Source organism: Pelobates fuscus, chromosome 8, assembly GCF_036172605.1.
Source record: "Pelobates fuscus isolate aPelFus1 chromosome 8, aPelFus1.pri, whole genome shotgun sequence".
Lineage (NCBI taxonomy): Eukaryota > Metazoa > Chordata > Amphibia > Anura > Pelobatidae > Pelobates > Pelobates fuscus.
The window spans coordinates 69,176,896-69,202,461 of record NC_086324.1 but is presented as its reverse complement, the minus strand read 5'-3'; the positions used below and the strand labels follow the sequence as shown (position 1 = coordinate 69,202,461).

Here is a 25,566-nt window from a genome sequence, read left to right as displayed (position 1 = left end):
GCATAAGATAAAGAGATTAGCACAGAGTATGTTTTCTTATAGCTGCATCCTTTGAGTTTCCATCCAGCACCAATTCCATCAGATACATGACGCTTGAGAGATATGACTGTTTTAGTGTTTTTGGTCAATAAGATTCTGTAATAAGGCCAATCATAATTGTCAGCACCAGGCCCACTGGGCACTTAATCTGGCCTGGATTTATGCATTTCCTTAACCCTTTATTTGGGTATAACTGTGGGTATATCATGAGTTTTTTTCAATCTACACTATTATGTGTTCTTTATATATTTCTTTCATGTGCTGAATAAAACATATGGAAGCCATGTACTGAATATTAAGTATTATTTTGCACAATTTTTTTTATTAAGGGCTTATTATCTAAACAGCCACTTCATATAATATACTGCTCCACTCTTATTTACTATTTTCTTCTGTATATGTTTTTGTGTGTTTAAGGGTGTCACATTTGGAGTGTTGCTAGCTGTGAGAAAAAAACATACCAACTCTAAGTAGTATTTTACTTAAAATCTTTCATTTTTTTTAAAGAACGCTCCAAATTTATTTACGTTTTTTCCAACTTTCTTATTGTTGAAATCAGTGCCTGATCATAAGGCACTAATCTTGTGAGTACCCTACACGTCAGGTGATATGCATGGAGCTTTAGGTTTAGTTGAAATCAAATAATACTGCACTATCAATGCCTACGGTTGTACTTTGTTGTAGGCGTATCTACTAAATCCCCTGCTGCCAAAGCATTGTGTGAGTTTTATGACAGTTAAGGTTCAGCTTTTTGGTCTCCCTAGCTTTAAAGGGGCCAATAAATATCTTGCACGAGAGTCCTCTCTTCATTAGTTCTGCCACTGGTTGTGAGTTAAAAGACAATTTTCTAAATTTTTTTATAAGTCTCTAAACCAGAGAATGGTTAGCAGGGGTGCCCAAACGGTAGATCCCCAGATGTTTTTAAACTATAGCTTTCATGATGCTTTGTAATTCTAAAGACATGCAAATCATCATGGCAGTTTTAGTTTGGCGACATCTGGGTATCTACCTTTTGGGCACGCCTGCTAACTCCTTTCAAAATGGAAACTCAAAAAAATTCTGCAGTTTGGCTATATTCAAAAAAAATAGCATTTACCTAAAAATCTCTAAATACCAAATAGACAGTGATGAATTATATGTTGCGTCACTGAAAGTGCCTTGTATTTACCTTTATTGCAACATGATTCTCTGCCTACCCGATTTGCAAAAAAAGATATTGAGCTAACCAGTGTATACGATTATATGTTTATGTTAAAATCTGGGGCAGTAGTCGTGCCAGTCTCTATAATATTGGAAGGAACATTGTGTACAATTTGCATCTACGCAGAGTATAAATATAGGTGCTGTATTGTGTGCAGACTGGTGAGAATATTATTATTATTAAATGTCTCAATGTGTAACGCTCTGTGTACTGTCATCTACCAAGCTATTGTCTCTCCAAACTATCAGCTGCTGCTTTGAAGGCTTTGCCTTTATCTCTGGTTTTTGTCATAGCCCCTCCTACTCCCCCACATACACAAATTATCTTACAGGGGGTAACAACAAACAGCCAGTGTTTAAAGAATCATATGTTCACAAGGTTTCCAGTTCAGGTGGGGTTGCATGACTAATGTGGGCCACAAGTCACACTTGGAGAGCATCAAGGGGGGTCTGAACTGAACTAGGCCCCATGTCATACAAAGCAAGTCTACTAAAGAAAGCGTGGAAGTGATAGTATGAAAAGAGAAAGAGGGAGACAGCTGTGCCACAGAAGTTGTACGATTTAAGAGTTTTAATGAAAACAGGATGATCAACTGTGTAATAACGTTGCATAGAGATATGGTAGGATTAAAAGATATGCGTGAGACTTAGATATTGTAATAATCAATCCAATAGCTGGTTTGGTTAGTATGTTCACAACGGAATGTTGGGAGTAGAATCCTGAATATAGATGATCACATACAGAGATAGAGAATGGAAAAAGAGTTAAGAGGGAAAAGCAAGATGTTCAAGCTTGGAAACTGTGTTCTAAGTTGTGAAGGACTCCAGAAGGCTTGGGGCTCAGTATGAAGAGGACGGGTGAGTCTTTTTATACATAGCTCAGTAAATGGAGGGTCCATGAAAGAGGTGGGTATACTAACGAAAAGGGTGGGTTGCAATTTCCTGGCTGATGGTAGCAATTTGATGGTTCATACAAAAGGCAGCGAATTAATGTTAATATGTATGTATGAAAAATAGTTAAGGAAAGGGTTAATTGTTCTCAAAATACATTTTGGATTAGTAGATTAATTGGAGATAAGACATGAAATAGAAAACTGGCCCATATTTACACATAGTCGTTCTAGTGAATAGACATTTCAGTTCCTTGTTTGTTTGTCCCAGAACTGTACAGTAGAACAACGTGTCTATTAGTGGGCTGGTACAATTCTATTATAGCAAATAAACAATCTATGTTTAGTTCTTTGCAATCCCATGTGTGCATAGAGATGGAAAAAGTCAGTTAATAGGCATTTCACTGCACACTAACTCAATTAGTTCTTTGATAGAATTAATTTTATTCCCTTTTTATATTCTTGTAATTTCTATTGAGATTTTAAGGATGCTCAGTTTAGTCACCTTTATGAGATAGGTGCTTTATGTAGCTTTTAAGTTATCCATAGTTTGCATAAATTGCTCTGTGATTATTTTATGTACTAAAACTGGAAGAAATCTTAGTTTGTGTAAATCATTCATTCATTCATTTTGTTGTTGTTTTTTCTATTTTGTGTGTTTGTGTCCACTTTGCATTACAAAATTTAGCATTTACTAAAAAGGCATTTAATTACAGTGGGTTTATGAGATTATATGATTAGGGATAGTGGGGACTAATGTATAGGTTGCATAATTATATTCACTAAGCCGCAGGCATAGGCAACCTTCAGCACTCCAGATGTTTTGGACTACACCTCCCATGACACTTTGCCAGCATTATAGGTGTAAGAGCATTATGGTGAATGTAGTTTGCAACATCTGGAGTGCCAAAGGTTTCCTATCCCTGCACTAAGGACTTGTGGTTAGGCTAGTGATCGTATGGTTATGGAATTTTTAGGGTTAAGGGAGAGAACACTGAGATGCAATGGACAGTAGATTTCCATCTTTACCTTGCACAGAATGATGAGAGTTAAAGTCTGTAGCATCCTGAAAGTTAAGTAGTCCCCCCAAGTCCCCCAAGTCCAAGACCCTCAATTCTACCTTAAGAACATAACTTTTAAAGTTTCCCTAATACCTATGTATTTCCCTGACCCAAACCTCATGACCCAAACCTTAGAGGAGATGTGCTATTTAAATGTAGAAATACACATCTCTGCTTCTTGTATCAGCCATTCAGCACAGAGAGAGCTTAGAGAGAAGAGGAGAAATGAAACACGGTTTCTATTTCTCCTCCTCGTTACACTATGCTCTGGCTCTGGGTTAAGATATAATTTACAAAATATTTAATAGATTTCATAATCATGTACAGATATTCAGGGACATTGTATCAGTTTCAAGTACAATTTACTATATTAAAAATTGAGCAAACCAAGTCGAATTTGTGCCTAACTGAAGATTCAAGTATTTTGTCCAAACTGAACTTGATCTCAGGTTCATTGGCATAAATTAAAATTTAAAAGGGGTCACATAGTTCAGGATTTTTTTTTTTAATGAATTATATTACATTTATAATTGCATTAAAATATCCAGCTAGCACAGGAATACATAAAAAACAGCCCTCTGGCTTCACGTGTATTAAAACAAATGAATAAATATTTTTACAGAGCCACTCACTGTAATTTCAAAACACACAGTCAAAAACTCAAAGTAGGGACTAGTCTGTTTTATATATAAATTGGATTATGGCAATATATAACTAAATAATGTGTTTTTCACTTTTATCAACTTTAGCATGCTGTACTTTGCCAACAGCAGACATGGGAGAGAGGGGTCTTTGCAAACAAAATGCATGACTTGATAAGGACTATGCTGAGTCCAAGCAAGCTGCCATTTTGTTGGTGAGGAATTAAGTACCATCTGAATGGCTGGTCCTTTCGGCATGTGAATGCAAAAAATGCACAAACTTCATAAGTGACGCTGGATTGGGGGCTATCCATCTATGCTCTTGCCCCACCCACTGTTTACTTGATCCAATTCCTGCTCATCTTATCCAAACTCTTTCCTTAGTCTTCATCCACCTCCAACACCTCCAATCAATCTCTATATCTCTTTCTTTCTCTTCTAATGTGTTCATCACTTCCCTCAAATATGCAACTGCCAATCTCATCCTAAAAAGTAATCTCTTGACCCTAGTAGTTATCCTTCTAATTACTGTACAGTACTCATTACTCCCTTTCACTTATATGTTTCTATAACAGATTATATACACCTAACAAAATTTCTCAATTACAATTCCCTCCAAAACCCTCTATAAAGTTTCTACTCTCTTCCTATGGACATTCTTTACTTGACTAATGTTTTAATCACCACTAAATACAAAGATCATTACTCTCTTTTGATACTCCTCAACCTTTCAATCTTATTTGACACTTGCTGCTTCTTCAAATCTTAAACAAACCTTGGACAACTCCATCATTTCCTGGTTCACATTCTAGCTCTCCCAATCAGTGGTGTTTTCTGGTTTTGTGCTGCCCTAGGCATAACAAAACTTGGGCACCACCCCTCCAAATTTCTCTTCCTGACAGACACACGCCCTCACCGATGCATGGACTGACATACACTCACTTACAGATACACAGTCATTGTCACACACACTGTTTAACCAACACACACTTTCATTGAAACATACACATTCACAGACATACACACTCACTCATTCACAGTTACACTCACTCACAGTTACACAACACTCACTAACAGACACACACTAACGCTCACTAACAGACACACACTAACGCTCACTAACATACCCACTAACAGACACTAACACACTCACTAACAGACACACACTAACACTCACTAGCAAGCACACACTAACACACACAAACTCAGTGTCAGACACACACATTGACTGACTGACACACATATACTAGCTGACAGACACACACTAACAAACATACACATTCACTGACCGACACATACTCTCAGTGACAGACACGCATACATATGCTGACAGACACGCATACACACACTGACATACATGAATACACACACAAAAGAAGGCATACACACTCACTGACAAACACATATACACTCTCAGTGACAGATACACACTCTCTAACACACACACACTCTCACTAACAGACCCACACAAACACACTCACCAACAGACGCAAACACTAACACTCACTAACAGACACACACTAACTAACTAACAGACACACACTAACACACTCACTTACATACACACTAACGGACACACTAACACACTCACTAACAGACACAAACAATCACTAACAGACACACACTAACACACTCACAATTATTTTAAAAAAATATTTTTTTAAAGTTCAATCCACCCAGCCTCTCTACCTTTGGGAGTGCTGGAGTGGATTCTTCCCTGAGGTCCAGTGGGGCAGGCATGTGGGTGGTCGGGCGGGCAGGCAGGCTCCTAGTGGAGGCGGCGAGGGAGCTATGATGCTGGAGATGGAGTGACATCATATTCCGGCATCACTGCGGTGCGCACGAGGGAGCTGAACAGGGGAGAGTGCTCCCTTGCCGCCCGCCTACATCAGCGCATACCAGCTGGCCGCCCCCTGAAAGTGCCGCCCAAGGCAAATGCCTTGTCAGCCTCACGGTAAATACAGCGCTGCTCCCAGTACTCATTTATTTTCTCTCTATCTACCTCCTCCTCTATCTCAATCTACCATCTGGTCTCATATTTTCTTCCAATATTAAATCTGTCTCTAATCTGACTGTAACTTCCATCTTGAAAACATTGCACAAATTCACTCCAACTAATGCAAGAATCAACTAAGGTGCTTAGGCTGTCAGAGTGTTGCCACGGGTCATCATATCAGCGCTCCGTGCGGCATGCAGGCCGAGCTCAGAAGAGTTGGAAAGTGAAGTTGGTATTGGCTTTCCCCCCTTTGCAGTATACAGTGCATGGCACCCTGCACCATGCATCTGGACTGCCATGTAATGTAATCTCCCCCTCCCTGGCCACAAGTAAGAAGCATCAAGAGGGGAATAAAATTACATTTATTAGCATACATTTAAAAAACACTTTTTTTGTTCGCACAAAATGCAGCAACTATTTTACACAACGTATTTGTTACACACGCACTGCATCCACTACACACACTGCATTCACTATACACCCACTGCAACCACTACACAAACACACACACTGCATCCACAACAAAAACATACACTGCATACACTACACACACACACTGCATCTACTACACAAACACACATTATTTATTCACTATACAAACAACATTCACTACACACTACAACCACTTAATACACTCTGCCCAGGGGCGTACTGAGCACTAGGGCAAATCGGTCATGGACCGCGGGCCTCTGCTGCTACAAATCTTCTCCTCCGTGCAGGGCACACTGAGGGACAGCTAAGGGGCCTTCCCAAAGACGCCCTTAGGCTGCCCCTCAGTGTAACACTGCTCAGGTCAACTCTGTGCGTCTTGTTCTGCAGAAAGTGACATCATCAGTCACAGTGCAGAGTGAGCTGTGCGGAGCTGCCACGAGCAGAGTTACAGGCAGCATGTCTGGGGCAGTGATAGACCTCCAGAAGAGGATTAGTGGACCACCAGGGAGGTAAGAGGTGAGGGGGGATTTATTTTTTAAAATACTTTTTTTTTAAAATTTTAAATATTTTAATTGTATAATTTCCCCCACTGCTGCCCCAGCGAAGCCCTTATACCCCCAAAGCCCCTAAACCTTTACACTAACTACAACTCCTATCATCCCAAGGCAGCCCCATACACCCTCTGCAGTACCTACCCCCCACACCCTCTGCAGCCCATACCCCTGCTCTCACCTGCAACCTCTACCCCCTGCTTCTTCTGCAGCCCTTATCCTCCTGCTCCCTCCGCAGCCACTACCATTCTGATCTCCCCAGCATGCCCCTACCCCCTGCTCTCCCCAGCATGCCCCTACCCCCTGCTCTCCCCAGCATGCCCCTACCCCCTGCTCTCCCCAGCATGCCCCTGCTCTCCTCGGCATGCCCATACCCCCTGCTCTCCCCGGCATGCCCCTTCCCCCTGCTCTCCCCAGCATGCCATTACCCCCTGCACTTCCCAGCAAAGGTGAGTAAATCACTTTTTTAATGGGGGCCTATAAACCTAGTGTCTGGAATACACGTTTGTAGTGTTGCTTTAAGGTGGATACACATACAGACACACAGATACACATACAGACAGATGCACATACAAACACACAGCTACACATACAGACAGATACACGCTCAGACAGATGTACATACAGCCACACATATACACATACAGACACACAGATACACATACAGACACACAGATACACACCGACAGATGCACATACAGACACACTGATACACATACAGACAGATACACATACAGACAGATGCACATACAGACACACAGCTACACGCTCAGACAGATGTACATACAGCCACACATATACACATACAGACACACAGATACACACCGACAGATGCACATACAGACACACTGATACACATACAGACAGATACACACACAGACAGATACACATACAGACCGATACACACACAGACACACAATTTGTGGTCCAGTGGCTAGCTGAGGCTGTTGGGAGATGGATCTCTCCCAGTCTGTGCCCCCCCCTCTCTGCCTCCATCACGCACGGCACTCTCTATGTAAGCTGGGAGGAAGTGAGCGACTATCACTTCCTCACATCGCTGACCTCATCATTGCCTTTTGGTAGTCACCCGATGGGCCCCCTCTCCGTGCGTCCCACAGAGGTATTTCAATGCCGGCTGCACGCATCACGCTGTCTGTCCGAAAGAAATGTGGCGGGCTCAAGGGGCAGCTGCTTTGGGCCCATTAGGAATGACTGGGCCTGAGGCAGATGCCCCTTTTGCCCCGCCTTAAAGACGGCCTTGCTTCATCCCCCATAATGCACTTACAGCCAAAGTGCTGGCAAAGCATCAGGAGAGAGACAGTCCACAACATCTGGAGTGCCAAAGACTGCCTACCAGGTCACAGGTCACTATTTGGAGGAGTGATAGAGGGTGGTGTAGCATTGAACGACACCAAGGACTTGAGGGAGCCCCATGTACCGACTCTGTATGCAGAAATTGAAAGTGACTGTGACTTTACATCCAGCACTCTTGAACTCCATGCTGGATCGGAGGATGCTTGCAGCCTGGTCAAAACTTATTAACCAGGCTAGACACCTCTGATCCAAGCACTTTTTGGACTGAATACCTGTCTAGCAGAAAGCTGTCGGGGGGTGACACCAGCTTGAGTATGTGGGCATGGGAACTGGTGGTTTTGGGGTATATTGTTGTTCGGCACCGAAGTGTATGACGGTTTATAAAGTTAAAGTCAGGTACAGTCACTCAGGTGCCAGGTATTGTGTAATCCTATTGTTCTCCTGGTGATCACCTTTTGGTGACAGTCACTCCAATAAAGTGTACTTGGTTTACCCATACATCAAGCCTCGGCTGATGACTAGGAGAGAGCTATAATCCTTCTGGGGCTTTCACTAAGGGGAATGGGAGTCCATGGCAGCGATACTCCGGTCACCTAGGAGAGGTCTGCCACAATGGCCTTATCAGGCAGGAGATTCATGATGTAACCCACTCTCTATCTGATAGGATCTGAGAGCTATCTCAAAATGCACTCTTATCTGGTTAAGGAAACCTCTGCACTGCATTTGGTATCTATTAAATAAAGGAGGAAGTACACTTTATGTCTGTTGATGCCTGTGGACACACAGTGCACAATCTTTGAATTAAGTGCTTTTTAAAAGTCGGTCTTGCTGAGATCGACAACAACGATCTATTTCTCACAGGAAAAAAGATGATTAAAGTTGTGTCGAAATAAAATGTATCATCTTACTTTAAGTTCTCATTGCAGCCAAACTCCCAAAAGAAAGAGAAACAAATGTACATAGTGATAATCTGTATTTTTCCAATGTAGTAGAAAGTATCACACTCACATGGCACTGAGCTATACCCAAAGTAATCAGCATTAGCGGTATAGCACCTATTCAGGATCCCAGGTGTATTTTAATGCAATCAATATGTAGAGAAAAAACACACAGAAAAAAGCTCCAATTATGATATGTTTAAGGCCGTAAGGCCTGTATTTGTGGGAGGAGTTAAGCGTTCCATATAAACGCTACTCCCCCCCTTCCTACCTGCCGTACGCACGCTGTTCACTCTCAGTGACAGCCGAACTTCCGGTCTTCGATCAAGCACTTCCGGTCCGGCTTCCTCTCCGTTCCCCCGCTCCTCCGCCAAGGTAATCGGCAAATAGCCGCGCTCGGGCTATTTGCTGTTCGACGCGTTCCAGCAACCGTGAGTCTTCTCATTCCGGTCCCCTCCACATCGCTGTGGTCATGGGGGACCGGAACACGCATATCAAGGATGCTCTAACACATTACTACCTGGCTGGTACACAGGGGAAATCACTAATGTACAGCATGCCATATTTCCATGTAAACATCTTTGCCGGTCTGCTTCCAGGTTCCTGTATCATGGTTTTCAAAGATATCGTGAGGCTTTCTCCCGAACGCCCGCTGTTGGTGTTCATGCTATTTTGTATCAATACATACGGTGTTTGGCTCATCATAGGAGCTTTTGTGCCTCTCTCTGCGTTTTGCTGAAACCAGATTTCGTATTATTTCTTATGTTTCGCACACATTCTAACTACTGAACGCTTGCATAACTTTTCCTTTCGTATGAGTATAGCTTTGTTCAACACCAAGCCCGTTACATTCCGTATGCTTCACAAACTACTCTGCATTCACATGAATTTCAGCTAGTCATGTTTTTATGTTCGGTTGGATGGTATTTTCATTTGTTCTCCTTGATATTTGAGTGTTTGAGCTCTGATCAATGAGAGTCAGAGACTGTTCGCTGAAATATTTTACCATTTCGGTACTTTTATGTCATCTAAATACTTTCCCGATCTGAATAGTTCAGTTATCATGATATTCACTTCACACAATTCACATCTCTTGTTTGCTTAAACTCAGAATTTTTCATATTATACCCTTACTCTATTTTTAGGGATTTATATACTAAAATGGGTTTCAGACTGGTGATAATTAGTACTTCATTGAACTAATTTAACTCATTATTATGGCTCATTGTTCATTCTTCATGTGTGAGCTAACTCCAGCTCGTCATTTATATGTCCCCACAGCATTCTTTTTTCTCATAACTATTCACTGTATTTCATTATCATCCACATGTTACAAACACTGGGCATTTATTATGTTTTCACTTTTACGTGTAAGTCAGGTCTGGTGGTTTAGAAATTATAAAATGTATTTATGCTTGTAGTTATCTGCAATACTCCACCTAGTGGTTTTGGTGTCAGCTGTTTTTATGTGTATATATATATACATATATATAGCTTCCCTGCCATCCTGCTTCCAGGCTCATTATTGGTGTATCTACAATGGGTGCTTCCCATGTCATACTACTCTGTACAAAAATGAGAGGGAGATCCAGACTCTAGGCTCTACAGATAAATCCAACAGTAGAAAAGCTGCCACTCATAATAGGCACACCCCAAAAAGCCTATAGACAAAAACTAGAAAGTAGAGGAGGGGAGAGTATCAGTCTCCCCTATTGAGGGCGCTAATCACTGTGACAAAAAGAATATAGTGTAAAAAAAATTACAAATTTATTAATAAAAATTCATATAAAATTCATGATTGTAAAACAGTACAATTCCAAGACCAATACTAAAAGCCACAATCACCAACCACTAGCTCACAAGTATAAAGATGTAACCAAAAAACCCTAGGTCGCGACTCTATGGGCTGAATATACTTGCTGCTTATTAGTGTAATCGTGATGGTGAAGTGGGCGGTCTCTGGACTGCAGTAAAAACGTTTTTACTGCAGTCCAGAGACCGCCCACTTCACCATCACGATTACACTAATAAGCAGCAAGTATATTCAGCCCATAGAGTCGCGACCTAGGGTTTTTTGGTTACATCTTTATACTTGTGAGCTAGTGGTTGGTGATTGTGGCTTTTAGTATTGGTCTTGGAATTGTACTGTTTTACAATCATGAATTTTATATGAATTGTTATTAATAAATTTGTAATTTCTTTTACACTATATTCTTTTTGTCACAGTGATTAGCGCCCTCAATAGGGGAGACTGATACTCTCCCCTCCTCTACTTTCTAGTCATACTACTCTGTACCTGGCTCTCTGCATGTACGGTTATTGGGTCAAGTTAATCTAACAAATAAACACTGTACATGTTGCATTTTTTTTTTCCCTCCAAGTATGCACTGACGTTTTGCAACTCCTGTTATACAAGTATCGAATTACCTGGAGTTCAGGCGTTACCGCCATGGCACATTCCCCGCTAATTACGATTAATGTTGCATTCTGTCATTTGTTTTCTTTAGACAATCACTGGTTCACTGTTATCACCCTTTGTTAAACGATTCTCACCTGTTTCTATCAGGTTTGGTTTCGTTGTGTTTCCAAACAACTGCCTCTACTAGGCCACGTTGTTACATGATTGGGGTACGGGGGCTTGATTCCTGCCTTGCCTCGTCAGGCCACGGCTCCACTCCACAACTCTTCATTCGTACTCGCTACCCGTAACAATCGTTTTGTTACTCACTACCTTGCTAATTTCACCCTCCTCTCTCCGTCTGCTGCTACAACGTTTTCTTGGCACAACGCCTTCATTCATCTCCTTTCAGGTTTATATAGTAACCATCACGAGAATCTTCAGCACCCTCAGGGTCTATCGATACTGCACTATCAGCTACATCTCCATAGTACTTCACTATACTGCACATTATTTTCCTTCCCTCGACTTCAGTTCCTTCTTCTTTCTTCCTCCTTTCTCTCCCTTCTTTTCCTCTGTCTCTATCTGGGAATATCCGGGTACCTAGCATTTACTACAACTTGGGTTTCCAAGCACGTTACGTTACCCCCTTATCAAGCCCCCGTCTAGGGTCAGAGAACTGGCTATATAGGGTTAGGAGCTGGCCTTAGCTGTACAACGTAGCTGGTCCCGCGAGGCCAACTCCCCAATCTCAACACAGAGATTTTCGCCCCTCGGCCCAAATCATAGTTAGTGCCTCGCATTCACCCACCTATCGGGTTTATAGTTAGGGCCTCACCTGTCACGGCCACACGTTTTTGGATCTTTACTGTCACCGAGAGGCCACCACCCCGCCACCACGCTAGTGGCTCGAGCCCCACGCCCAAATCATAGGTAGAGCCTCTCACCAGCCGCTTGGCTACTAGCAGGGCCTCACTTGTCACGGGGTAGTGAGCTTTTTGCTTCGGCACTAGTTAGCCAGCCAGTTCTATTTTACTTAACCGTATTGTTGTTAATTGAGTTCATTGTTGTTGTCATGTTCTTTCTCAGGATGTCCTACAAAGGCAACGTCAGACGAGGGATTGCAGCATTTTCGTGTCTATTAGGGCCGACTATCCAAGAGTCGCTCAGTCTCGTACCTCACCCAACTCACATCTCTCAGGCATAATCCGCATTTTGGCATCCCCTTCCGGTCACTCGGCTGTTGGGGCTTGACACAAGTTATCATCTAGAACATTATTCGTTTGCTCTAAGATACATATAACAGAATCGTGACATTCTTCCAAGAATCAGTGGAGCATGACATCCACAGGCATACTGATCACCCTGTAGTCTTTTCAAAATTTTTGCCACCTTTTATTCAAACCTTCATACGTACATGATCGCACTATTCCGAACTGACATACACGTTTCTGACAAGCCTTTCAAACCATACCCCATTTTTTACATAAGATATCAAAGATAATTGGTTTATCGCTCCACAGTAACGTACGTACACAGATGGGAATACCGGGCAGTATCAGACTCCCTAAAAAACAGCATTCGCGCCACACAACCAGGTATTAAATCTATGTGCCTGCAACCATACAAGGGTTCGGGAACCCTACAACTCCACGATCACAACTAATCAGACAGGTAAGTCATGTCTCCCCAAGGAAAATTTAAGAAGGTACAAACACTACTCCGCGTCACGTCAACGTTCGAACCAGACAATCAAGACACTTGACCTACTAATCATTCCCTAACTACTTCTAAATACGATTCTACATTCACACTCCTGTCATTAGAGTAAGTAGGACCACTGGCTTCTATTTTTCACATCCATTCTATAAGAACGACATCCAGTAGCAGTACGCCGGAACAAACAATTAGAGGCACTAGGAATCGGCTATATATTATACAGGAACATTCCCAACGCAGGAGTAGCAAGACAACAAATTTTATATAGTGCTATAAGTGTGTTTTTCTGGAATTTCCTTTTGCCCTCTTTTTCAGGCCTACCCTCTACGTCGGTTCCGGCACACCACACCGACTTAATTCCAATCACAAGGTACTTCACTATACGATATTAACCGACCACAAGTTTAAGGCCGTATGGCCTGTATTTGTGGGAGGAGTTAAGCGTTCCATATAAACGCTACTCCCCCCCTTCCTACCTGCCGTACGCACGCTGTTCACCCCACCCACCTCTCCCTCTCATACAATTCATTCAGGGGGGCCCTCTTTTTCAGGCCTACCCTCTACGTCGGTTCCGGCACACCACACCGACTTAATTCCAATCACAAGGTACTTCACTATACGATATTAACCGACCACAAATTTATTTATATTGTTGTGTATAAAGTAAGTCGGAATAAGTTCAGAAGAGTACAGAGAACAGCATGTAATACCAAACCGTAGAGGTGGCCGGAATTAACATATAATAGAATAACAGAACGATTGAGGAAGAGGCCGAGGTCAAATGAGTGAATAATAATGACATATTGGTTAGGCAAACCAAGGTCAGGATTGGAGAGATTGGGAAAGTAAAATTACAGGCCAAAGTCAATAACTGGAAAATTGTAAAACTATCAAAACACACTGACACACTTCTAGAGATCACAACAGAGCACAGGCCTCCTAGTGGACTGAGATTTCATAGCCCTGGCATCTGATGTCACCAGAACGATGCCAGAACATCATAGAAGAGTGGTGCTGGAAAGACGCCGTGACTGCATCATTCAGCCTATATAAAGAGCTGTGGACATAGCATTCTTTGTAATTTTTTACAGTGAAGTGATACACACCATCATTATTGTGAGGTTGAACTGTTAAGGACATGTAAGGTCCAAGGCAGAATTTATTAGATTTTAGAGTTTATTTGGGTTTCAGCAGTTTAGTGATCCATTATCTTCTAGGGCTGAAATATTGCTGCAATACATCCAATAAATCTTACACTGAACCTTACATTGGTGCCCAATTCCTTCTTTTTTTCTGACGTAAAAAAGGGGGTATAATAGGTGCTCACTCCAATACACAATAAAGATAGGCTGAGGTACCTAATGCAAGGATTCCCAACCTTGTAACAAAAGAATACAAAAAAGGAAAGGAACCGCGCCCCAGATAGTGATTAATGTATAAAATATACGTACATAGAAATTATGGACAATTCTTGTTTATCCTCAGACATAAAAACAAAGAAAAGACATCATAGTGTAGTATATTGAAATAAGGAAAAAAATTTGGAGTGAATTAAAGTAGTTTGCACTCACATTTAGTAGAGCTTTCCAGGAGCTCTACCGTAATATAGCTTGGACGGAATAATCCCCGTCTAAGGATCTCTTTCTCAGCAGGTACTTCCAAATTTTCAATTTTATGTCTGAGGATAAACAAGAATTGTTTAAACGTAAATAGTTTGCCTGATAATCCCAAGTCCTCTACAGTAAAACAAACGGAAGAGGATATTGGGGTGTTGACAGGCAAAAAGTAATGGTCAGTGGGTGTTGCCAGTGCCACCAAAGGGCATGTACCCGGTTAAATGTAAAGATTGAAAAGTATAAATTAACTGGCAAGATGGTTATATTTGAACAACTTGGAGGTCTATGCCTACTAAGCCTTACAGTGATGTGTTGTGAGGGGTAAACTTGGGAGATAGGAGATAAATGGCTCCTTACTGTCTAGAAATCGGTACTAATGCACAGAAAAACTGACTGCTGTCTTTATTGAATCCTTAATAGCATAGTTTGCCGATAGACAGTCTCCCTTTGTTGTAGCTGTAGCCTGACCAATAAATAAATAGTGTCGGTGGCTAAGGTCTGGTTACCGAAAAGCTAACAAAGAATTCCCCAAGAAGGTACATTGGCAGCAATAAAGAAATCATAGGATAAAAAGTTACAATACTGACTAAATACAGTGTTGCAATGATCAAAAAGTGATCAGCTAAAGGTAACTCATTCCTTTCTGATTCTACATAGGAGATATAGATTGGAGACCAATTCCCCTAGTATCTATTTAGAGACTTGTAACCCACTCTTCTGGTATCTTGTCTAACCGAGAGCCTGTACAGCAGTCCCTAATAACCTCCCAACACCTTCGAGGGTGTTCTAATCTGTTACTGACTCTACAATTGAGCGAATACTGCCTAATGTGCCGTCACAATCGCTGTAAGGACAACACTGTGAAGATTAAAGAGAATTACATTAACTAGTGAGGGTCTAAATACCCATAGTGTGCAAAAAAGTGATAAGGTGAAAAAATAATAAAATAGAAAGGCTAACGCCCGACGCGCGTTTCAGTGTACTCAGACACCTTCGTCAGGGGCTAAGGATGTCCTTAGAACACCCTCGAAGGTGTTGGGAGGTTATTAGGGACTGCTGTACAGGCTCTCGGTTAGACAAGATACCAGAAGAGTGGGTTACAAGTCTCTAAATAGATACTAGGGGAATTGGTCTCCAATCTATATCTCCTATGTAGAATCAGAAAGGAATGAGTTACCTTTAGCTGATCACTTTTTGATCATTGCAACACTGTATTTAGTCAGTATTGTAACTTTTTATCCTATGATTTCTTTATTGCTGCCAATGTACCTTTATGGGGAATTCTTTGTTAGCTTTTTGGTAACCAGACCTTAGCCACCGACACTATTTATTTATTGGTCAGGCTACAGCTACAACAAAGGGAGACTGTCTATCTGCAAACTATGCTATTAAGGATTCAATAAAGACAGCAGTCAGTTTTTCTGTGCATTAGTACCGATTTCTAGACAGTAAGGAGCCATTTATCTCCTATCTCCCAAGTTTACCCCTCACAACACATCACTGTAAGGCTTAGTAGGCATAGACCTCCAAGTTGTTCAAATATAACCATCTTGCCAGTTAATTTATACTTTTCAATCTTTAAACAAGAATTGTCCATAATTTCTATGTACATATATTGTATACATTAATCACTATCTGGGGCGCGGTTCCTTTCCTTCTTTTTTGTATTTTTTTCTGACGTGTTTTTGAGGCATGGTATGGTAATTTTTTCTCCTTGTGTACCTATCTCTTTTCTCTTGTATCATGAACTGACAATGACCCGCATCATTTTGCCGCTAGAATGAAGCACTGTGTCACTTTTTCTTTGTTGTTTGCAAGAAAACAAGAGCATGATGCACACACTAAAAAAGGGGGAATACTTCCTACACAGGGTGCTCCAGAAAGGGAGGGCCAATCACTGGAGACATCAAATGGAAGAAAAGATAAATATCTAGGCACACCGGAGATTTCTTCCAAAAGGCAGACTTTTTATTTGGAACAAAAAACTGGAGACTACATTTCAGCTCCTCTCTGAGTCGTTATCAAGACTTGATAAACGCTCAGAGAGGAACCGAAATGTTGCCTCCACTTTTTCAAATACAAAGACTGCCTTTTAGAAGAAACCTCAGGTGTGCCTGGATATTTATTTTTTTCTTACTTTTGCTTTGTTGGACTGATCCTCCTGTGTCAAAATTAATTTTTGGAATATTACTCCACATGATGCGATGCCAGCTAGAGCTGGGTATCCTGGCACTTACATGGTATAGCCCCCACCAACAGGATAGCATAGCAATCACAGCCAAAGACAACAGGATCTGTTAACAATTAACACATTCATTAATTATAATTATTTATATAGTTCTAACATATTTCACAGCACTATATAATAGGTAAACAAGACAAACAATTAATCAAAAATCAAAAGCAGGATACAAAGGTTTATCGTGAAATCTGAGTTTGTAGTTGTTTTCTCTTACCCACTATATTTATAGTTGGATGTGTTGCTATAATGTACATCACAAGCATATATGCGTAAGCAAGCCAAATATATTTTACTTGTTAAACATATTGAATAAATTATATGGCTGCAAACAAAGGTACATTATAATATCAAGTGATCCATCTTAACAGAGGTTTACATTGGGATATATTATATTGCAGCCTAATTATTATACGGGATAACACATCCCATGTTGCCATAGTTACCAATAAACTTTATTACTTACACAGCAGTCTGTGGAAGCTAGGTCCTTTATACTGGGCATACTGATGATTTTATTAAACACACGGAGGCTTCTATTATGCTGCACTCTTTTTTTCTATTTCCGCACGAAACATATAACATTAAAATAAATCAATAAAATAGCACATAGATGGGGCAGAGCTAGCAACGGATCCAAGTAGCCGCAAGCCTAATGTGCTCCGCTAAAAAACAGCAGAAAAATGCAAATTTCTGCTACACTCTTCACCTGAATGAAGTGAGAACTTACCCTAGACCCGTTGCAAAACCAAAAAATCCAGGGCAGAAAAGACTCCAAATAGTCGGGATATCAGCAATCTCCTTCAGCACTCACATCAGGCCGCATGACCCAATATGGCGCCGCCTGACGAAGGGTTATCATTCAGAGAATTTTGCCGCAGACACAGAATTGGGCCTGTCCTTTAGTACAGTGCCTGGGGGAAAGCCTGCCCCTGCTACAGAAGATCAGGAGCCAGTCATGGCAACTCTTCTTAAAACTATGCTGGGAGAACTGCGCAAATGTTTAGCTGCAGACATCTTACAATTTAGGCCTCCATCAAAAGTGTCACCACTAGAATCACACTGCTGGAAACCATAACAAGTGCTCAAGACTCTAGGTTGACCTTAGTGGAGCATAAATTGGAGGAGATCCAGCAAGCTCAGCGAAACACGCATACCCGAGTTGAGATACTGAAGGGACATCCCTGCAGACATAAGCACAGATGAAATGTTGCACTAGATCAAACGGCTCCTAGCCGCACTAATGCAACCTAAACTAGCTAAATAAATTAAACTGGATGTCATGTTCCGGATACCAAAACCACCAATTTCCCCAACCTCAGCTACGGCTGGCCTAATTGTGCGTATTCAAACTCTTCAAGATAAACCCATATTCCTCGCGGTGGTGAGAGGAAAAAACATCAATCCAATTTGAGGGCTCATCTCCTCACATCTTTCCAGACCTTGTCCAAAATACCTTGCCATAGCGGAGATCGTTGAGACCAATGTTACAGGTTCTTCGAAGCAAAAAAATTTCCTATTATCGTGGTGTTCCTAGAATGATACTGTTCATCCACCAGGGCAGGACTCACTGGGCACATAGCCTCCAGGACCTGGAAACCACCATGAGCAGCTTGGGCCTCATCATGATCACTGAAATTAATTTAGGAGTAATTATTTCAGATGACTTAAAGGTAGGCAGACAATGTAATAGGCAGACAATTTAATATGTAAAAGTAGCAGAATACTTGGATGTATAGGGAAAGGTATTAGCATTAGAAAGAGGGAAGTGCTCATGCCATTGTACAGGACACTGGTGAAACCTCACTTGGAGTATTGTATGCAGTACTGGAGACCATATCTCCAGAAGGATATTGATACTTTGGAGAGAGTTCAGAAAAGGGGCTACAAAACTGGTTCATGGATTGCAGGATAAAACATACCAGGAAAGTTTAAAGGATCTTAACATAGCTTGGAGGAAAGATGAGACAGGGAGGATATGATAGAAACATTTAAATACATAAAGAGAATCAACACAGTAAAGAAGGAGACTATATTTAAAAGAAGAAAATCTACCACAACAAGAGGACATAGTCTTAAATTAGAGGGGCAAAGGTTTAAAAATAATATCAGGAAGTATTACTTTACAGAGAGGATAATGGATGCATGGAATAGCATTCCAGCTGAAGTGGCAGAGGTTAACACAGTGAGGGAGTTTAAGCATGCATAGGATAGGCATGAGGCTTAAGATACGGCCAGGGACTAATGAAAGTATTTAAAAAATTGGGCTGACTAGATGGGACAAATGGTTCTTATCACATTCTATGTTTCTATGTTCCCAAGTGTGTTATTGTGTATATTGTTGTTGTAATTTTGGGTACTGCTCTTATTTTATTTATTTTATTTTATCTTATTTTCATTGCATTGCTAGTTTTGATTATTGATTTCCCTAGCTGGGTTTCTGTACCTGACCTCCCTAGCCCACTACTTGGGTCCTGGGTTGATCCAGCAGGGCTTGGGATGTCTTAGGGATTTACTCCGTCAGCTTCTCTGGTGGCGGTGTCCTTACCTGAATCTAACCCTCCTCACCCAGGCCTTATCTAAGTCCAAACAATCCTTCAACAAAAATTGTGATGGACAGAAATACACCTGTCACTGATGGCTTTAGTTGAGCGACCACTCAATAGTAGTGCCACCGCGCCACTAGCCGGGGAAAATTGGCTACACTATGTAAGAGTCTGAGCTCAGAAGTAGGAGTACCATGAGTCCTACGTGGATGCTTTGGATGATCAATCTGAACCCAGATTCTGATTGTGCAAAAGGGGAGATGACCATCCCCTCTCACGGTATTAAGTCATCTGGCACTGAGGTAAATCACCCTGTTCCTGCAGGAGAGGGTAAGATCCTGGATTCATAGGGTGAATCCCGTTTTGATCCTGATGACCTACATCATCAACGATCTGCTGAGTGTTGACCTTCGAATCACATGGCGTGATACATCGCGTCGCATGTGCTCAAGCCTTTGGAGAAGGCAACTCATAACAAGCTACGGGCACACTGCTCATGGTTTGTTTATGACATCTGCAAGACACCCAATTTTTTAGCAAAACCGGATGGAAGCTTAAGAAAGGCTTAGATTTCTCACTTGGGAATTGTCAGAATAAAATCCCGGACATATTGGGTCCCCTAATCAAGATCTTTCCAGCAGTCGGGATGCTTTAGCCTCTGACCATATGATAGACCTTCTAACCATATGCAGTTGGATTGGTTTGCTTGGTAGGTAATACAAACACTACAGTAGCAACCAAGCAACACCAAGTTTGTACTATTGAAGATAGAGCCTAGGTTAGTTAACTTTAGTAACTAAGGGCCTGGGGTGATATGTCCACCTTTACGGCTTTGGACAAGGGGCAAGCATATATGCAGAAGATTTTTTGCCAGTGCCAGAAGAGCCAGGAACCATTGGTCCTTCCATTTCCCATGTGGTTCTCTTAGATGAAACCAAGGTTCCTATATAGTAAGATCCAGTTTCCCTGACCAAAGACCTACACCAACCTTTCTCCCACAGCGTGACTGACCTTGGGTTGCTTGAGGAACACAAGATGCTCCTTCAGGATTAATGTCCTTATGGTAAGTTCTTACAATCTTACTAACAGTGGAAGGCATACTAACCCATTTTCCCATGTATGGTCCCTTATTACATGAGATGCTTGGGTTCTCCAAGCTGTAAACTGCTTCATTTCTTCACCAATGTTTTCCCCCCAAGGGAGACCTCAACTCCAGGGAGATACAAGAGTTGATGTACAAACAAGACATCATCAAAACTCCAACCCAAACCCCGGGATTCGTGAACAATCTGTTTTTGTTCCCCAAAAAGGGAGGGGGTGTCCGACAGGTAATAAATCTAATCAACTCAACACTTATGTGTCTTACCATCATATAAAGATGGAATGCATAGATTCGACATTTGTCACATGGATCTGCAGGTTGCCTACCTCACAGTGCGTATTACAAACTGTCACCAAGATTTCCTTCAATACCCATGGCAAGGACAAAAAATGATGGTTCTACTGCCTCCCATTTGGACTGTCATCAGCTCCATTGTGCTTCACCAAGCTTATGGACACTGTGGTTGCCCAACTACAAAGTCGAGGGGTGCATCTTAACATTTACCTGGATGATATTCTGATTTTGACTCAGTCTATCCAACTTCTCTATACTCATCTTTTATGGACTTAAACCTTATGGCAGAATCTCGGTTTCCTTGTTAATCGTGAAAAATTCATCCTGGCCCCCTCACATCAAATTTCTGGGTCTGATCGTAGATGCCAGTGAACAGACCCAACACCTTCCTGTAACAAAGTTGACGAGCATCAAAAAGGAAATAAGACACATGTTTGATATCACCCAACTCTCTTTGAAACACTTAGCACAAATGATAGACATACTGGCATACAAGCTATTTTTCCAGGCCCCCTTCACTACCAGGCTCTACAATGATTGCAAGCTTCTTACCTCAGACATCATACAAGGATCTAGTGACTTTGGACTCGGATGCGAAAGGCAAGCTCCGCTGGTGGCTCCTTCATATGAAGGCATGGAATGTTCGCACCATATTTGCCACAGCTCCAGACATAGTCATAGAGTTAAATGTAAGTTTATATAGTTGGGGTAATATATAATAGGGTGGAGCATAAAGAATATATAGTTAATGTGATATACGTATCTTGATATAAATATTTCGGTAAAATATAACAAAAGAAGGAAACAGTGCAAATAAGTTTTAACAATATAATATAGGTGATCTGTACCTATCGGAAAGGTAGAGCCAAACAATCACTTGGCTCTGGTGGCTAACGCCTTAGGATCTTTAAGGGTGATCCAACACTCTCTTCTTATTACTTATATAGGAATTATATCATGTGACGAGACCAATCTCGCCACTGTGCATTGGAGGAGCCTGGTTGCCCGCCTGCTGCCTTTAGACTATGGCCCCATGTTGAAACGCTTGATTTTCCCCTGCAAAGAGATGAAAGCCGGGTCATTTGGTGCTTGCCCTGTTTGAGCGGTGATACCCCAGATAGCTATGTCATGGAGCCCATTCGTATAATGAAAGACTATGGGAAAGACTTTGGCTCCATGGCAATTGAACTGTATGTGTGTGGTCTGAGCGCCATTCAGTAATAATGTGTGCTCAGACCTAAGCTATCTGGGGATATGTTGCATGTCTGTATTTTATTTAATAAATGTAACCTTGTGTATTTTCTTGTATTTTACTGTATTTTACTGCCATGTGTTCAATGGAGTTTTGCCTCTGTCCTTGGAGATAATTGGATTACTTCTCAATTATCTCCAGGATAGAAGACTCTGTGGAACTAGTTTTGGGCAGAAAAGCCATGCTTCCTTTGGTCACAAAGGACTTCGATCTATCTTTTGAACCAATGGACCAATGTGGATGATTTTGACATATGTTCGTATTTGGAGTATGCTGATTCTGAAAATGTATGTGAATGTGATGCATACTTCTAAAGTTATGAATAATGTGGAAAAACTGTATTTCTCTGCTTGTGATAATTACATTACCCATTGTGTAAGGTAATTGTATCACAGGCAGAGGGGAGGATGTTGTGTGGGAGTGTCTGAGTGTATTGTACGTGTTTATTGGTTGTTTTCCAAAACCCTGTGGGTGGTACTAATGTGTATATAAGAACAATAAACCCACAGCTCTCTCTGTTGCTGCTTGACCCTCAAAACGGAGCCTTGTCTCGTTCTTGGGGGGATTTATTGTATGCTGTTCCAGTTTGACTGCTAGGAGTGTAAACCTATTCATATGGTTTTTCCTATTCGGCTGTTTACAGCATTCGTATGGTTCCGGTTCAGGTGTTTACGGCATTCATATGCTTCTCCGGTTCACTGTATTCGTGTCTACAGTAGCTGTGCCTGTATCTCTGGAAGGGGAAGATCTACTAAATGGCGGTTTAACCCTTTTATGCCTGGGGGTGCCGTTACATATCACAACTGCTAGTGAGGTCTGGCACGCAGAACTATGTAACATCTACATAGACAGAACAGAAAATTATAGAACATAAACCGGTCCTTGCAATGGCCGAACTAATAGGTTAGATAGAGAATGGCCGAACTAATACGTTAGACAGAGAATGGTCAAGGGATAGCCGAGGTCAAGGAAACCAGAAAATATACAATTCCATTTAACAAGCCAAGTCAGGGAAACCAGAAATCAGAATAGTTAGAAATAGCCAAGGTCAAAATACCGGGAATATCAAAAACAGGACAAGAAAACGTGCTCTTGGGAACCAGGAAGGAAACCACGACAGGGCAAAGAACCAGGGAACTTCAGGGATTTAAATATCCCTCCTTTGACTGTGATTGGTCAGAGGGTGACCTCTGACCCCAGAACGTGCGAGTGCGTCGACGTTGTAATGTCACACGCATGTTCTTGTGACCCTGGGGGGCGGAGCTATTTATGGCTGTGACCGCATGGTCAGCGCCATCTTTAATCCGGGCAGGCGGCCAGGAGAACCCAGCGGAGCGGCTCCAGACTCGCTGCTGAGCAGGTAAGCTCAGTCCGTCAGCGCGGTCGCCCTGGTCGGGTGCGACCGCACCTCATGGCAAGCCGGGGGCCTTAACAAATTAATAGATGGTTACAATTTGTCAAATCACCTTTAACCAGGATGATGAAGAACTCCACGTAGATAGTAATAATAAATGTTTTATTAAATGGAAAGTGATCAAACAAAATACATATAAAAAAAACCCTATTGGATAAAAGTCCTACACAAAGCAGTCCCCCAAAACACATGTCGCTGATATGTTGGCATCCTCAGTTGGTGGAAATTCAGAATAAAGTTAATCTGTTGTGAGAGTCTTTATATAGCCCTTAAATTAGATTTCTCTGGGATTTTCCGGTTGTGGAATGCACGCGGCGTTCCATTTGTCCTTGGCGCATGATGAGGTCATCTCTTCGGCGTCGTATCAGGTGATGTCATATCCCTGGTCTGTACTTGGAATGCGCCCCAAATTTGGGGTCCATTGGAGATAGATCTTTTCACTTCTCACTTGATATGTAGGTATGCAATTTTTCAGTTGGAGACCAGATCCAACAGCACTGCCAAAGAATGTTTTTACTCAAGATTGGTCTTCTTCCAGGAATTATGCTTCCCACCATTTGTGCTCTTGAAGACGTATGGGCACTCAGCACAAGGCAAGCTTATGGATCTGCCTAGAGTACATGGAACAAAATTTGGATTCCGTATGCAGTCCTTTGACGTCTATTCTAAATTTTCTAACTTACCTCTTTGATGAGGGGAAAGCATATTGTACCTAGAACCTATATAGTTCAGCCATTTCAGCCGGATATCACATTATAGATGATGCCCCTGTCAGACTTCATCCTTTTGTCTGTCGGCTTCTTTGTGGTGTTTGTTTTGCTTGTCCACCTTTACCATGGTACTCCGTCCTGTGGTGCGTTTCTCTTAATCTGATGTTTGAGCACTTGACGCCGCTGCTCGTCTGCTACACTAGAGGGCATCCTCTTTGACATATCTCATAGATGTATGCCCGGCTTTCCTTATGAGACCTCAACTTTGTCCGGTTGGATGCTTGCACGCATATAAATCTCGCACCACCCCTAAAAGCAACCTATTAAGGCCTTTTCATCTCTTTTCATATGACTACCCCTATTCTAGCCTGTTGGATCAAATGGATTATGTCCGTAGCGGGTATTGATTATTGTTTTTTCTCCTTATTCCATCTGTGTTTCAATGGCCCTTAAGACTTCTTTGGTTCGATGTTGTTTGGAAGACATCTTAAAAGCTGCCAATTGGTCTTCTGAGTCTAACTTTTACTTTTTACTTCTGACCTACTCATCATTTTGTGGGAACCATGATTTCCCAGCTTCAAACTAGAATAATACGTGTCTTTAATAAAATTCATAGATTTTACTATTACCATGATGTAAAGTCACAATTTTATTAATGACACGGAGGCGAATATTATCCCACCCTTTCAACCCTGGCGGGCTCTTCTATGCATCTAGGTAGCAATTGATTTTCTTCTGTACATCACGGTAACTCATTTGGTAACCAGTTATGATATGCATTATTCTCTATGTTCATGTTTGAGTTTAATATTGGTTTGATGTTACTTACATGTGAGATTTCATTCATTACTTGATATTAGACATGTGCACCAGTGAAATTCTCGTTTCGTACGAATTACTTCATACTAAATAAAAATGTAATTTGTCAATCCCGAATTTCATCCGCAAACCATTCGTTTTCGAATGAAATTCGTTTGTTTTGTCCATCATAACTGCTACAATGAGCTGTACTCACATAATCTGTTAATTCATAAGCTAGTAAAAGCCAAAGAATGGTCAAGATATAGAAAAACTAGCAAAATATGGAAATGAATCACCATGTTTAGAGAGGAGACATAAAATCCACCATCACAGCCTTTTTTTTTTTTTTTTTTTTTTTAAATGTTGGAACCAAAACATCTAGCACCAATAATTATATCACGTTCAGACCACAT

General features: G+C 41.5%; 1 long non-coding RNA gene across 1 annotated transcript in view; it reads left to right on the top strand.

Annotated features, from left to right (window-relative positions):
- The first annotated feature begins 2,010 nt into the window (after positions 1-2,010).
- The window catches only part of LOC134571591 (uncharacterized), a 36,241-nt gene continuing 12,685 nt past the window's right edge, over positions 2,011-25,566 (top strand). The window contains exon 1 of the long non-coding RNA XR_010085205.1: positions 2,011-2,097. This is a non-coding gene — a long non-coding RNA (uncharacterized LOC134571591). The remainder of the gene's footprint in view (positions 2,098-25,566) is intronic.